The sequence below is a fragment of the Benincasa hispida genome, chromosome 9 (genome assembly GCF_027475165.1).
Source record: "Benincasa hispida cultivar pf3 chromosome 9, pf3_genome.v1.1, whole genome shotgun sequence".
NCBI classification, from domain to species: domain Eukaryota; kingdom Viridiplantae; phylum Streptophyta; class Magnoliopsida; order Cucurbitales; family Cucurbitaceae; genus Benincasa; species Benincasa hispida.
The window spans coordinates 87584373-87598497 of NC_143486.1; positions in this window are offsets into that span (position 1 = coordinate 87584373).

Here is a 14125-nt window from a genome sequence, read left to right on the forward strand (position 1 = left end):
AGGATACTGGGGCGACTGACAAGAGGAATCCGTGACAATGCCAATGAGACTAGAAAACGCTTCTGCATTTGAGTTCATGTCTTTTTCATGTTTTATAGTTTTCTTTTCATGGACTTGATTTTGACAGAATCTAGGTGTTAGAGATTTTCAATTTCAATTAAAATTTTCCTATTTAAAAATTTATATTTTAGGGGTACCTCGAATCAAACGGTGTGAAATCTTTAGTTGAAATTTTGTTTGATTCTTTATTTAATAAAATAGTCCAATTTTCTTATTTTAAATGTAAATATTTATGTACAAGTTTATGCGTGCATGAAGTAACGACCTTATTAGATATCTTAGAAAGTTGGGTCGTTACAAATGGTATCAGAGCGGAACCTCTCCCAGTAAGATGTTGTTAAAGGACGAACTAAGCGGAAGCTGGTGGGCATGTTATGTAACGACTCGAGTTCAGGAGAGGTATATGAATGAACCAATATCACATCCAAATGAGAGGAATTTTGAGGACATGAAAGTATGGTTAAGAAAGGCTTAAAAGAATTGAAAGTTACTACCTATACCAACAAGATGCACTTTCCTTTTCGATGGCTCAATCATAAAAACTCCAAAGTTAAGCGTGCTTAGCTTGGAGCAATTATATGTTGTGTGTGTTGGGGTTGATGCCCTAAGTTTTGTAGGGTACTATAGTTTGTAAACCTTGTATGAACAAACCTGTAAGTGTTTAATAATATTTGATATTTTATTCACTTTGTCTATGAAATATATGTATTTTAGTTGCATTAACCACAAACCAATAAACTAACATCCAAGGTTATCGTTGTAACTTAAACATGTGTGTGGATACATACAGGTAGATCATGTTTAAGTGATAACCTAAATGGTCTGTAGTATATGGATAAGGCTAGGTACCTTATTCTGGTGACATTACGAGTATGACCTACTTTGTAGGTGTTACAAATGTTGTAAAGTGTTACAAATGATTTGATCCTGATCATTCATGTATTAGACATACGAGCAGGGATATTCTATACAAAGGAGTTTGTATAAGACCAAACCACGAAATATTTAGTCTCATTATATAACGTCGTTCATAATAGAGACTTTCATTTCACTAGGATGACCATAGATAACATGACCTTAATCCTGAGTGAGTTGTGAACTTCTGCCTATGAGGGCGATCCTTTGATTTGTATGGGTGAGAGTGTCCAGATCGCTGACTCAATAAGCCTACCATTTTGGGATTCGTTTGATCGGGGATCTGGAAACTCAGCTATACAAGATGGAATTCACTCCTTTCCCGAAGCACGGATAAATAGATAAATTGCTCCCTTAAAGGCTGATTTCGGGTCTTGAACAATGTGGCGTCACACCCTCTCCTAGCCCGAGAGGGGTTTAATAATAATAGAACTATGATCTATTGCTCATTAGAGGGATCAGTGATACTTAAGGAGTTAGATGTAACTATAGGGGCAAAATAATAATTTGGCCCAACTGTACTTACTAGCAATTTGTGAAGGGTCATCGTACTATTGATTGGTTATATCCTATGGACACAGAAATATATCTGTAGTGTAAAGAGTGCAGCTATTGGTATTTAGGGAGTGCTCGAATGTTAACAGATGGTGGATAATATAATCAAAGAGTTTAATTAATTATTCACGTACCGTTGGAACTTCAAGCTATAGGCCCATAAGGTCCACTTGGTAGCTCAAAAGTATTTAATTGAGAATCAGTTTTTGGGTTAATTTAAATTGTTCAAATTAATAAGAAGGAATTTAATTGTATATGATATAATTAAATTAATTAAATTATATATGATATAATTGATATAATGCATTTGATACATTATAATTTAATTGGAGGAATAAATATTTAAATGTGATTCAAATATATTTTCTATGAATGAAATTCATAGTTATTAAATTTAATATAAATATGATTATATTAAATGTCATAAAATAAAGGAAAAGAACTATAATTTATATTGTATGTGATGCTATATTAAAACTATAGGTTATAAATATAATATGATAAATTGGTTATCATATTTATTTATATTATTTATTATTTAGAATAATAATCCCCTTTTTCTCTCTAACCACCTTAGTGGGTGGTTAAGTGGTTTTTTTATGGAAAAAGGAATAAAAAGAAAAATAGTTTTCTTCTTTTTCATAGTGTGTTCTATATGAAAATAGAGAGCCTATATGATAGGAGTCTTTATACTACACGATTGAGAAGATCTTGCTATACGATAGTGCTCTTTCTCATTCGTCTTCCTCCTCCAAACTCTCAAACTCCCTCCTAACTAAAATAGTGAGAGCCCACCATTCCTGGGTTCTCATCCTGAGAATATCGAGGATACCAAGTGGTAGTGTCTTCACACTTTTGGTTCGTTTTTGTTGCTGTTCGAGGAGTTCGTGACTGTTCGAGGAGTTCATGACAGTTCAAGGGTTGTACGCGAAGAAGTATTTTTCAAAGATATAATCACTTGAACCCTTTTGTTGTTTAAAAAGCATGCTGTAATTTTACTTAATATGCATAATCTATTTGTTTATTGTAAATGTATGTTATCAATCTAAATGGAATTTGGACGATCCGCTTCCGCTCATGGATCTCCTTGTAAATCGAGTTCCTTCAGGGTGACCTCCTGGAATTTTCCTAGGATGCATGTGAGTGATGAAAAAGCATGTCAAAAGGACTCGGGTTGGTTTGTGGGGACAACTTTTACTTCTATAAGCACTCAAGTCATGTAAAGACAACATAGCTAGGTTGCAAGTGAAGGATCTCATTTTACAGAGAACCTTTGAGCAGAAGAGGATCGTCTAAACTCCATTTCGATTGAAACAAACATTTACAATCAACAGAGCAGATTATGCATCAAACATAAATTACAACATGCTTACTACGAAGAAAAAAAGTATAGAGATTATACCTTTAAAGAACTCTTCTTTAAGTAAATCCCTCATACGTTCACGAACATGTCGATCAGCAATGAACAACAACAACTAGAACTCGAACCAAAGGGAGAGGACACTACCACTCAGTTACCTTGTCATTCTCGGGGTGAGAATCTAGGAGTGGTGGGCTCTGGCTATTTTGGTTAGAGAGAGTTTGTGGTTTAGAGGAGGAAGACGATTAAAGGAAGACAACTCTATCACATTGATAATTCTTCAATCGTTTAGACTTAGTGCGGTTATCGCATAGGCTCTCAACCAAATCGTGTAATACTATACTATGGAATAATAAAATCAAATTTTATTTATCCCATCTTGCTATAAAACCACTTAACTTCCCACTAAGGCGGTTAGAGAGAAAAAAGGGGATAATTATCAAATAATTAATAATTATAAACAAATATGATAACTAACTTATCATATTATATTTATAACTTATAGTTTTAATATTGCATCATATACAATATATAAACCATATATTTTTTTTTCTATTTTATGGCTTTTAATATAAATCATGTTTATATTAAATTTAACATCTATGAATCTTTTTTTATAGAAAATATATTTGAATCATATTCAAGTATTTGTTTCTCCAGTTAAACTATAATGTATCATATACATTATGTGAATTATATCATATATAATTGAATAATATATAATTAAATTCCCTCTTATTAATTTGAACATTTCAAATTAACCCAAAAACTGATTCTCAACTAAATCCTTTGAGCTACCAAGGGGACCTTATGGACCTGTAGTTTGAAGCTCCAACAGTGCGTGAATAACTTATTAAACTCTTTAATCACTTTATCCACCATCTGTTAATTGTCGGGTACTCCACTAAAGACAGACAGATGCACTCTTTGCACTACAGATATATTTCTGTGTCCATTGGATATAAACAAATAACAGTAGATGGCCCTTCACAAATTGTCCGTAAGTACAGCTGGACCAAATTACTGTTTTGCCCTTGTAGTTACATCGAACTCCTTAAGTACCACTGATCCCTCTAATGAACAATAGATCATAGTCCCACTATGACTAAACCCCTCTCGGGCCAGGAGAGGGTGTGGTGCCACATTGTTCAAGACCTGGAATCAGCATTTAAGGAGCAATTTATCTACTTACCTCTGCTTCGAGGAAGGTGTGAATTCCATCTTATGTAGCTGAGTTCCCAATTTTCCATTCAGACGAATCCCCAAAATGGTAGGCTTGTTGAGTTGGCGATCTGGCCACTCTCATCCATACAAATCAAAGGACCGCCATCATAGGCGGGAGTTCACAACTCACTCAGGATTAAGGTCATGTTACCCATTAGGGTAGAAACAATTCGGTTCTAAACCGAACCGAACCAAATTTTTTAAAATGTGAAACCGAACCGAACTGATTTATTGGTTCAAACTGAACCGAACCAAACTGCATATATACGGTTTGGTTCGGTTTCAAATTCGGTTTTGGCATTTTTAAAAAATCCATGTTATATTTTTTTTTAATTTAAAGAATGGTTTAATTTGGTTCGGTTTTAAATTCGATTTTATTCTTTAAATTAAAAACGGTTCGGTTTTAAATTTGGTTTTACTCTTTTTTAATATATATATAAATAAATAAATATATTAGTTAAAAACGATTCGGTTCGGTTTCAAATTCGATTTTCGAAAGTGAAACCGAACCGAACCGAATTAATTCGGTTTCAAAATTTCTTCAAACCGGATCGAACCGCATTTTTCAGTTTCACTGAATTTTCAGTTCGGTTCGGTTTGATTTTTGCGGTTTGAATGACCACCCTTATTACCCATGGTCATCCTAATGAAATGAAAGTCTCTATTATGAACGGCGTTATATAATGAGACTAAACATTTCGTGGCTCGGTCTTATACAAACTCCTTTGTATAGAATATCCTCGCTTGCATGTCTAATACATGAATGATCAGGATCAGATCATTTGTAGCACTTTACAACATTTGTAACACCTACAAAGCGAGCCATACTTGTAGTATCACCAGGATAAGGTACCGAGCCTTATCCATATACTACAAGCCATTTAGGTTATCATTTAAACATGATCCACCTGTATGTTTCCATATACATGTTTAAGTTACAACGATGACCTTGGATGTTAGTTTATTTGTTTTTGGTTAATGCAACTAAATACCATATATTTCATAGACAAAGTGAATAAAAATATAAAATATTATTAATCACAGAAATGTTTGTTCATACAAGGTTTACAAACTATAGGATCCTATGAGTTTAGGGCATCAACCCCAACAATAGGGGACGTAAGGGAATGTCGGGACCATCAGGTTTCGAATCTAGATTCTGAATCTTGGCCCGAATCCTGGGCTTGAGGCGTTATAGATGGTATCAAAGCCCATGTTTTGGTTTATGTAGACTGATTTACTAGGAAAGTTTAGATTGTTTCTTTTGACCATCTACAGATTCTTCGTCATCGCCAGGTATGCCCTTTAAAAAAAGATTCCATAATCTTATGCACTCTTATGTTTAGATTATAATCATGATTGACATATGAAGAGGTAGAGATCCAGTTGAAGATTAGGATCCACATGATGGGGATCCAAAAATTCAAGATTCACAAGTTCAGGACCTTCTAGTACCGGAGGATCCCTTGCTGCCTAGAGACCTCTCTGGGTCAGGGTGGCAGAGAACCCAAGCACGAAGTTGTCGAGCCCAAAACACGATTATGCCATCGCAGACATCGATACCCGTAGCCGTCTCAATAGAGTTCACTAATTTTGCAGTAGCTATAGGGGAAGCAGTCACATCAACAATGTTAAGTAAGGTGAAAGACATGTTGGACGAGCGAATGGCCCAGTTTTCCCAGTCCCAGCAATTACCATCCTCGCAGGTTTATACGTCACAAGTTTAGACCCAGAATTTAACCCAGAACTAAAGCATGTCAGACTTTTCAGTGGAGGCTAAACAATTGTAGGATTTAAAGAAATACAACCTCCGCACCTTACACGGGTCATTGAAGAACCCTACTAATGCAGAGTTTTGGTTGTCGACTATTGAGACAATTTTTCGTTATATGAAATGCCTAGAAGAATAGAAAGTGCAGTTTGTCATCTTCATACTTACTGATAAATCACAAATTTGGTGGAAGTCGGTGAAGAGGATGATAGGTGCGAGAGGTGAACCAGTAATGTGGGAGTAGTTCAAGCAACGCTTCTATGCAAAGTACTTCCTTGCTAACTTTAGGTACAATAAGCAGAAGAAGTTCTTAGATCTGAGGCAGGGGCACATGTCTGTGGAGGTGTATTACCAAGAGTTTGACACATTGTCTCGTTTTGCTCCGGAATTGATCACTACAGAGGATATGAGAGTAGAGAGGTTCGTCAGGGTTTGAAGAATAGTATACGAGGTATTATAAGAGCCTTTAAACTGACCAATCACATGGAAGCACTTCGCTTGGCGGCTGAGATGAACTCTCGACTGGTGAGCGAGCACTTAAGTGGCATTTGGCATAGGACCTTCCTCTGGTTAGATGAGGAAGGCAGATCAGAAGGCTTTCGAGCCTCATTCTATTCAGAAAAGTCAGTACTTAGACAAATTGCCTCGACACTTTAAGCATCAGGCTGTCAAATCGGGAATGGTAGAGAGAAGCCAGCAAGTGTGTAACTCATGTAGAATAGGTCATTGGGGACGATGTTTGGCTGACTTCGAGGTCTTTTTTCATTGCAAGCAGGAGGGGCACACGGTTGATAAATTCCCTAATAGAAACATATTGGGCATGGATTGATTGGCTGCTAACCATGCCAGTATAGACTACTCCCGTAAGGAGGTGATTTTTAACCTTCCTATGGGAGCTAACTTTAAGCTTAAAGGGGTCGAGATCATGGTCTTGCCTAAAATAATTTCTTAACCAAGGCACCTGGAGTATTTTGGCCAGTATGGTTGACACCAGAGAAGCTGAGGTCTACTTGACTTTAGATTCAGTGGTGAGAGATTATCCAGATGTTTTTCCAAAGGATCTTCTAGGGTTGCCACCGTATTAAGAAATAGATTTTACGATCGAGTTGGAGCTAGACACAACTTCTATCTCGAAGGCTCTATATAGAATGGCTTCAGTGGAGCTGAAAGAGCTCAAGACTTAGTTGCAGAAGTTGCTTGATAAGGGTTGCATACGACCAAGTGTATCACCCTGGTGTGCATCAGTGTTATTTATGAAGAAAAAGGACGGGTCACTATGCCTATGCATTGACTATAGGGAGTTGAACAAAGTAACCATCAAGAGCAAGTACCCTTTTCACAGGATTGATGACTTGTTCGATCAGTTATAGGGGGCTATAGTTTTATCTAAGATTAATCTTCATTAAGGATACCGTCATTTGAGAATAAAGGATAGTGATATTCCCTTGACTGCATTCCGTTCCAGATATAGTCATTATGAGTTCAATGTAATGTAATTTGGCCTACCAAATGCCTCGATAGTGTTTATGGACCTAATGAATAGGGTGTTCAAGGAATTCCTCGACACTTTTATGATAGTTTTTATTAACGATATCTTGGTTTACTCAAGGCAGAGCCAGAGCATGAGGAGCATTTGCGAAAGGTCTTGGAAACTTTGAGGTTGAATAAGTTATATGTCAAGTTTTTTAAATGTGTGTTTTGGTTGAGGCAAGTGTCTTTTTCTAGGACATATGGTATCAAAGGAAGGAGTATCTATTGACCCTGCAAAGATTAAAGCAATTATGAGTTGTCCTCGTCCAACCACATTCAGTGGGATGTGCAGTTTCCTGTGGTTGGCAGGCTATTATCGTTGTTTTGAAGGATTTTTCTTGCATAGCCACTTCCTTATCTCAGTTGACCAGAAAGAAACTTCCTTTGTTTGGAGTAATACTTATGAAGATAGTTTCCAAGATCTCAAATAGAAGTTGGTTTCTGCTCTAGTTCTTACAGTACTAGATGAGTCGGGTAGTTTTGTTATTTTCAATGATGCCTCTAGGAAAGGATTGGGGTGCGTGCTGATGCAGTAAGGTAAGGTAGTCACTTATGTCTTTCGTCAATTGAAGAATCATGAACGGAACTATCTTACACATGATTTGGAATTGGCAGTAGTGGTTTTCACTTTAATGATATGAAAAGATTACTTATATGGAGAAGTGATACAAATTTTCACAGATCATAAGAGCTTAAAATACTCCTTCACTCAGAACGAGTTAAACATGAGACAACGCAGATGGCTAGAGTTAGTGAAGAATTATGATTATGAAATTCTATATCATCTAGGCAAGGCGAATATGGTGGCAGATGCTTAAAGTAGGAGGACAACCCATTCAACAGCTTTGATTACTAGACAAACTCATCTATGCAAGGATCTTGAGCTGGCTAGGATTGCAATAGCTGTGGGGGAAGTAACTGCACGTTAGGCACAATTGACAGTGCAATCATCCTTAAGATGGAAGATTATTCATGCTCAATGGGGTAATCTTTACCTTGTTGAGAAATTCTACAAGGTGGAATCGAGATAGGGTGGTGAGTTCTTAATATCCACAGATAATGGTCTTCTCTGTTAAGGACGCCTATGTGTACATGTAGACATTGACCTTAAGAATGAACTATTGTCAGAAGCTTATAATTCTCCATTTTCGATACATCCTGACAGTACGAAGATGTACCAAGACTTAAAACATTGCTAGTTGTGGAGTGACATGAAAAAAGAGATAGCAAAATTTGTCGGTAAGTGCTTGGTGTGTCAACAAGTGAAGGCTTTGAGGCAGAAGCCAACTGACTTGTTTCAACCCTTAAGCATACCAGAATGGAAGTGGAAGAATGTATCTATGTATTTCATCGTAGGATTGCTTTAGACAACAAAGGACTTTACTGTGATTTGGGTGGTAGTAGTCTTACTCGGTGAATAAGTGGGCACATTTATCCATGAAAGAGGTAGTGAGATTGCATGGGGTGTCAGTGTTAGGTCTTTAAAGGATGTATATTTTCTATGTTAATTTCTCTAAAATTGTATTGATTATTTTCTTTAAATGATAATTTTGTAGGTAAAATGGTCCCCGAGGCGTTTAGGAGTCATTAAGAGAAAATTTTATCAAAAGGATAAAAAAGACCAAGAAAATCAACAAATTGAAGAGAATCGAGTAATTACTGAAATGCCATTGAGTATCATCGAGTATCATTGAGTAAAAGGCCGTCGAGTAATGCATCGAGTAAATGCCAGTGAATGCTATCGAGTAATCGAGTAAATTGTCATCGAGTAAATACCCAGAATGCCATCGAGTATAACCAACCATCAAGTAATCGAGCATCGAGTATTTACCAGAATACTATCGAGTATAATTGAGTAAGGCTGTCGAGTCATCGAGTAATTACTAAAACGATCATCAAGTAAATGCTACAGAATAATCGAGAATCGTCTACCAAGTAAAGAAACATCGAGCATCGAGTATCGAATTAAAGATAGAACACTCGCTTTTTGCTGCAAAAACTCGATGCGTTACAACGCTCCAGATTTTGACGCAATTCATCCCCCACGCCTTGTGCAACCAAGCATAAGCACAACATCGCAATGTTAGCCCAACGCTACTTGGCTTTTCTATGATTTAGCGTTACAACATTGGCCTTGGCATTACGATGCTATCCCTGCAACTATAAATAGTTTTCTTTCATTTTTGCTGAAAGGAGAAAGCACGGTTTCGATGGAGGTTGGAATTTCTCTCTATATCAATTAGTCTCTAAGGTAATTTTGTTTCCTACCTAGGTTAGATTTTGATTTCTTTTTTATTTGTAATTAATTACTTGAAATTCTTCATGAATTTGTCTATGGATTTATGAAGTAATTGAATCTTGTTTCTATTCTAAGAGTTCTTGTAAATTCTTTTGAGTTTTCTACTTTTCTTTATCATTAGCAATCTGAATTTGAGCATTCTTGAATCCGCTTTTAATTCTTGAAGCATGTTGAATGATCTATATCTTTAGCATGTTTAGCCTAGATGCTTGGTTTTGTCACATTCACTAATGATTGAATACGTTGCTTTTAATATGTTCGATAAAATGTCTAGCCAAGATCTCCAAGAGGCAATAGTAATTGTGTGTTGAATGGCTAACTAACCTAGGACGCACTAATTACTAGATTTGGAGAAAATTCAGTTAATTGAGTAAGCTATCTTAACAATTAATTGATGCAATTGAATCCTAGAACTTAATGCACGTGTTTTCTCTTCTATATGACCGCTAAGAAACCCAATAGAGGTAGAAGCATGTGGATAGATTAGCGTTAGGGCTATCCTACCTTAATCGTTGATTAGAACACTTTCTTGACTAGGTTATGTTAGTTGTCTGCCTTTGTAAAGACTAGTTTAATCTAGATTAAGTAAGTAGTTCCGTGCTTAATCTAATTGTGAATTAAATTTGTAGAATTCAATGATAAGAATTGCAATGATCCTTTATCTTTTGATTTTTAGCATGTTTCTTGTCTTAATAAAAAAAAAACCCCGTTTTATAGCTTTCATAGTTAAGCTTGGTTAAAGAAAAGATTAAATAACATTTCCTTGTGGATCGACCTCTTACTTCCATTTTAACTACGAGTTAGTTAGGTTGTTGTTCGAGCTTTATAAATATTGTTTGTGTTGAAATTATTGTCCTAATTCTCCCGGTGGTCTCGTAGTTTATAAACATTTTGTACACATTATCATTAATAAAATAAATGTTATTTTATATGCATTTACTCAAATCCAATAAACTAAGATCCGTGGTTATTTCATGTAACTTAAGTATGTATGTGAGACATACAAGTGGATCATACCTTAAGTAATAACCTAAATGGTCTATAGTTGTAATGACCCGACCTTTTGAGTACTCTGATAAGGGTCGTTACTCATAATTACACATTTACATTCAAAACATTTTGGCCATTGAGGAAAATAAATTTTCATTAAAATAATAAAGACAATTTTCCAAAATAAATAACAAATAAGAAAAACCTTTGTTCGGGGCCCCTAAAATAATGAAGAAAAAATAACTTAAACAAATAAAATTTTGACCAACATCGAGTTTCAAATCAAAACTTTTAAATAGCTTGAAAACGTAAACTGAGCGAAAGCGATTTACATGTCCCATATGGCACGATCACAGGTCCCTCTCGTCACCCACCGGTCTGTTCCTATCCTTACCTGAAAAACATAAATTAAGAAAGGTTGAGTATAAAATACTCAGTAAATGACCCTACTACTGCAGTTAGGTTAGGAATTTATGTTCTCTAGATGCCTAACTCTGGTGTAACATATAAATTATCCTAGTCCTCATGGGACACATACATACATGAAAAACTGAGTTCTATCCTACTATAGCTAAATATGCCCACTACATCTGGTGAATCCCGAAGGAAACACTGATGAATCCAGAAGGAGACATAATAACTGGTGAATCCCGAAGGAAACAGAAACTGATGAATCCCGAAGGAGACACAATATCTGGTGAATCCCGAAAGAAACACAATAACTGGTGAATCTCAAAAGAGACACAATAACTGGTGAATCCTGAAGGAGACACAAACTGGTGAATCTCGAAGGAGACACAAACTGGTGAATCCCGAAGGAGACACAAACTGGTGAATCCCGAAGGAGACACAAACTGGTGAACCCCGAAGGAGACACAAACTGGTGAATCCCGAAGGAGACACAAACTGGTGAATCCCGAAGGAGACACAAACTGGTGAATCCCGAAGGAGACACAAACTGGTAAATCCCGAAGGAAACACAAACTGGTGAATCCCGAAGGAAACACAAACCTAGTAGGCATTCTAACTAATCATTAAAATCACTATCATAGGCTCGATACCATAATTATCACAATATGATTCTATGATATACATATATGCCTCAACATCATGGCTCTACAACATACACACATGCCTCAATATCCACAGATCATATACAACCTCATGAAATCAAATATCATCTCATGCTAGCATTCAAGTATCTATGTGCACAAATACACTTTCAGATCCTCAAGCAAGAATATACATCGGTTATACTAAACTATCAGTTCATCATGCTGTCATTCTACCATAACATTCATCCATCATGCTAGCATACATCCAGTGCCTGGCCCATGGCCAGTTCCAGTAGTAAGATTACTTACCTTGAAGCCAAATTCAGATATTAATCCAAGCTAATGATCTCCAACCAAATAAGTCCTGAATTGAGTCCCCCAAACAAAATTTGATCAACAAACACTCGTAGGATTTCAACTCCAAAATCTCCTCTTAGCAGATTTTAAAACTCAATGGATGACGACTTAGAACCTTCAAAATACAAACTACTTGCCGAACAAACTCGAATCCGCTGGAATTTTCCTGAAATTGGGGATATTACAATAGTATAAGGATAAAGGAGGGATACCTTATCTTGGTGACACTACGAATATGACCCGCTTTGTAGATGTTACAAGTGTTGTAAAGTGCTACAAATGGTCTAATCCTGACCATTCATGTGGAGACATGCCAGTGGAGGTATCCTATACAAAGAGTTTGTATAAGACCGGACCAAGAGATGATTAGTCTTTTTATATAATGCCATTGATAATTGAGACTTATATTTCACTAAAATGACCATAGGTGACATGACCTTAATCTTGAGTAAGTTAAGAACTCTTACTCATGAGGGCAATCCTTTGATTAGTATGGGTGAGAGTGGCCAGATTGCCAACTTAACAAGCCTACCTTTTTGGGGATTCGTCTGATTGGGAAGCTAGGAATTCAGCTACAGAAGACGGAATTCACTTCTTCCCCGAAGCATAGATAAGTAGATAAATTGCTCCCTTAAGGGCTGATTTCGGGTTTTAAACATAGTGGCCACACCCTCTCTTTGGAAGAGAGAACTCAGTCATAGTAGGACTATAACTTATTGTTCATTAGAGGAATCAGTGGTACTTAAGGAGTTAGATGTAACTACAGGGGCAAAATGGTAAATTGATCCAACTATACTTATAAGCGATTTGTGAAGGATCATTGCACTATTGATTGGTTATATGGACACAAAAATATATCTGTAGGGTGAAGAATGCAGTTGTGGTCTTTAGTGGACTGACCAATAGTTAATGGATGGTGGATCTCGTGACTAAAGAGTTTAGTCAATTATTCATGTACCCTTGGAGCTTCAAGCTACAGGTCCATAAAGTCCCCTTAGTTTGAAGTTTTCAAATTAACAAGAGGGAAGTTGATTATATATGATATAATTAAATTTGTTCAATTATATGTGATATAATTGATTTGATGTATTAGATACGTTAATTGGAGAATTGATATAAATATGATTTATATTAAATAGAGGAGAAAAGAACTATGGTTTAAATATTACATATGATGTGATATTAAAACTATAGGTTATAAATATAATATGATAAGTTAGTTATTATATTTATTTATAATAAAAAAATAATGATATAATTGTTTAGTTGGTTATTTTCTCCATTAACCGTACAAGTGAAAGGTTAATTTCAGTTTTGAATAACTGGAGGATAAAATGAAAAGAGTTTTCATTTTATGAACGATCGATTTTATTATAACATTACTAATCGTTTGCTCACGAGAGACTATATAGCCCTCACGAGAGACTAAACGATTGAGCGAGAGATTAAACGATCGAGCGAGATTTGCTAGACGATTGACTCTAAACAATTGAGCGAGAGACTAAACAATCGGCTAGATGATTGCTCACGAGAGCGAGATATTTCTAGTCAATTGGAACGAGAGATTACTAAACGATTAAGTACTCTCAGTCTATGCGATACACAAAACCTTTCTCCCACTTACTTGATCGTGTAGTTTGATTATTTTCTTCCTCCTTCCCTCTACCAAATTCACACAGCGTCCACACCTCATGGATTCTCACTCCCAGAATACCGAGGTTGTCGAGTGGTAGTGTCGAAGGGTCGTTGTTCGAGGAGCAGACTGTTTGTGATTGTAATGACAACAAGAGGTTGGCTAGACGATTGCTCATGAGAGGGAGATATTATTGTGCGATTGCTCACAAGAAAGCATGCTGTAATTTCTTTGTAATGCATAACTATTCTTATATTTTGTGAATGCATTTATTCTTGCAAAATGGACTTGGAAAGATCTTGCTTCCGCTCACTGGTTCTCTTAAATAAGAGTTCTTTTAGTTTGTTTCAGGTTAAGTAGAACTAACGACATCTAC